Source organism: Pygoscelis adeliae, unplaced genomic scaffold (genome assembly GCF_000699105.1).
Source record: "Pygoscelis adeliae isolate BGI_AS28 unplaced genomic scaffold, ASM69910v1 Scaffold85, whole genome shotgun sequence".
In the NCBI taxonomy this organism is placed as follows: Eukaryota; Metazoa; Chordata; class Aves; order Sphenisciformes; family Spheniscidae; genus Pygoscelis; species Pygoscelis adeliae.
In genome coordinates this window covers 1009728-1013362 of record NW_008824900.1, presented here as the reverse complement: position 1 = coordinate 1013362, position 3635 = coordinate 1009728, and positions in this window count along the sequence as shown.

Below are 3635 nucleotides of genomic sequence, written 5' to 3'. Positions count from 1 at the left end.
TGTGCTCAGCACTCAAATGGAAGCAAACATTCTTCCGGTATGTTATACTCCTCTCTGCTTCCCTCTCTGCTCTTTAGAGGAGACACGTCAGGGCACATCTCCAAAATGAACATTTAGCTCTGTGGCATTTTTGAATGGACAATAAGCAGGCAGACATGCAGCACCGGCACCCCTAGAAATAAGCGCCCCATGCAAAGAGGAGCCACTGTGCTGTGGTCATAGGGGTTGGTGACACCACAGATCACCACTGACAGGACTGAACATCACCATGGGGAATGACCTACGCACCAGGAACATGGTAAAAGGCCAGGAGAACCAAGAAACCTTACAGAAAACAGCATCACCTAAGCAGGATGCTTTGGTGACATTTTATGTCCAGGTCCAGCCTAAGCCATCAGAAGGGCTCATTTTAATTTAGCTGCCGTATGTAGCTCCTCATGTAGCTCTTATGGGTTCATCCTCCAAAATGAGGATGACTCTCCTGACTCAGTAATACATGAGCTTCGATGTCTTCTATGCTGCCTTTTACACTGTCTGCATTACTGCTTGCTCCCTTGTGCACATATGGGTACTTCTCACTGCTGTTCACATTCTACTGGATTAAACCACAAAAAGGCAAAAATTGAAAGCAGAAGTTGCAGGCCTTCCTGCCTTCCCAGGCAACCCGGTTTTCACATTACGCTGTGAAGACTGATAAAAATATCTTTTTAAAGATCGAAAAGTAGGCAGTATGACATGTACTTCCTCACAGATTATTTCTTTATCCTCTGCCCTTCTCAGTGTCATTGTTGGACAAACTCATTTCTGTTATCTTGATCCAACCCCTTTAAAGCAAGTCATTACAGGTATAGGTGAGCAACTATGACGCTAAGGTGAAATTGGAACTGTAATAATTTACATCAAAGGCTTCAGCAAGAATTCATATTAATCCTTCCTTTTCCTTTGTCATGCTTTTCACAATGTCAAATGATGTGTTATTGTGCACATTCTTGCTGGATTACTCTTGCTAAAACTGTGCCTGACATTGACTGAAGTGCTCCATGGGGATTTTCTTGATTACATATTTACTCTTCCTCTTTTCCCTCCTGTAAATGCTAGTCTGACAGGAACGTACTTGTGACTAGTTAAGAAAAGGTGAAAAATTGAGTAAAACTTTTTTTTCCTCCCTGATTCATTGTGGAAATGAGGCAAGTATCTATGTTTGAGTATATAGGGCTGACTAGGACACTTAATTATCTTTGGTTATATAAAGAGTCATTACATCTCAGCTCCAATTAGGAGGGCAGACGCTGACATCTCCTCCCCCACAGACATTAATGAAATATTTTCTAAACATTATGCTACTTTCTATATATGACTGACTAGAACCAAGGACTTCATTAGGCCTTGCCTTGGTGGCGTATGTCATCCCAGAGCAGAGAGCAGGCTGGCACACCCTTCTTTCCAACAGAGACACTGCAGGGGAGGATGTTCTACAACTTAACAATTTTTTTGAAATACTTTAAAGACTTTCATGGTCTTTCCACAGTGTGGCAATTGTGGGGAGTCTCTTGAATGGGTAAAAGGAGTTGCTAGGAGAGGTTGGCAGAAGGTACAAGCCAATACTCTCTGTGCCAGACCAGCTGCCCTGCATACAGATTTCCAGAGGCAAAAGGTGTGACAACTGGCTGCAGTTACCAACTGACCGGTGAGGAAGAGTTGGTGGCAGAGAAACAGACGATAGAGAGAATTGCGACCCATTTGAGCTTGACCAAGAATTTTGCAATAATTTCCAAAACCTGGAGTTATCTCAAAGGATTAGGGTTGAAAAATCATTAGTCCATCACATAGGACTTGAGATGCTCAAGACAGATGTAGAGAAGACAGATGAGCATAGAAAGCCCTCTCCCCCTCACACCTTTTCTGATCAGTAAGAAGGATGGTATTCTGTGCCAGGAAACACGATGGGTTGCATTTCTCTTCACATTCATTGCAATTTTCCCAGAAGAACAGACAATGTGACAGGCCTCATCTCATCTAGAGATTGCCTATATGACCAATCTGTGATTGTGCCTTAAGTCTTAAAAACCTTGCTATGTTCTCTCCTCTTCCAAACACATAGATTTATATCTGTTCTTAACCCTACCAATAATCCTCCTTTCAGCTCCTCCTCTTTTTCATTTTGAGTTGCATGTAATGGTTACCTGATTTGGAGCAAAAATTAAAGCTTGGTTCTTGGTAGAGCTGGTAAACACACGAGGAGGGACAGTTCTCAGAACAGAAGGGTTCTTTTGTCAGTGTAGTTTGGGAAGAACCTTTAAACAAAGTACAAGATACATACACTATTTTACATTTAGAAGTGTTTTGTATTTAGTACAAAATACATTTTGTTGCTCCATCAATACACAAAAATCTGGGAAATGCATTGCTACCTTGAGTCTTTTCAGTTTAGCCAACAACAGCTAAGAAGTATGCTTTTTATAAGCAAATATACAAGATTTTGCACTCCTGACAGTACAGAAAGGGAAGCAGCACATTTGATTCTGTATCAGGAGCTGCAATAGTATATCTCTGTTTCTTGTCTAAAAGCATATACTGACTTCAGAGCGTTCAGTTCTCTCTGGAAACAATGAGCGAGTTCTAAATGAGAAAGGAAGAATCTTCTATGGAAGAGATTTACCAGTTGCCACCACTGACAATTTTTCAGTGAAAAGTACATTTGCATAGCTACAAATCCTGCAGCATAATTATTTGGGTAGAGTTTTTGTTTCAATGACTACATATGCAGGGTATTTTGTGTTTAAAAATGCAGTTCACTCCTTGCCTTCTTCTAGTTAAAATGCATTTACCATTTCTCAACAGTGATGATATGTTGCTGGCAACAGATCTGGTTGGTGCAGCGCAGAGGTATGGCCTCCTTGTTCCCATAACCAAATGCAGGCAAAATAGGAGAAAAGAGCATTGCTCTAGCAGGAGGACTCTGAAGAATGTGTAGAGCGCCTGCCAATGGCGCTTCAGACAAAACACCTATTTTGCTTTTTTCATGGTAGTGAAATAATGAAAGAAATCATGATTTCACTGCAAAAGATGAGAGAAGTGACAGCTGAAACTTACTTATTAAACCTTCATAAACCCACTTCCTGATCTCCATTTTCTAAAAGCATTCATCACACTTCTCCATACCCAGTGGAACTTCTCCGGATGTCAGAAACAGTGTCAGCCCCTAGAGAGAGCCATGGCATCAAAACATACAGTGGCAGCCCAGAAGCAGAGAGGTGAAGAATATTTCCTCTAATAAGTGCATTTCCCAAAGAACTATTTACAGGCATCAGAAACAAAGCAGACACTTCCATCTAGTGAGGAGCTTCCTGATCATCCAGCTAGGATTTAGGAATTAAAGCTTGAGAAATACTCTGAAAGCCTCTTGTTATGAGCATCCTGCTTCACCCAAGTTCTTGGTACTTGGCAGGAACAGTTGTCAGTTAGCAATAAGGTTCTCACTCACTCCTTTATGTTCCTTCCTCCCTGGATTTTCAACTGGGGGGGGGGAGGGCGGAAATCAGACAGATAATGACAATTAAAAAAAAACAGAAAACTGAATTTGTGCTTTAAATTTCATTACTGAAGAAAATTTCCTGTAGTGAATAAAACTTCTT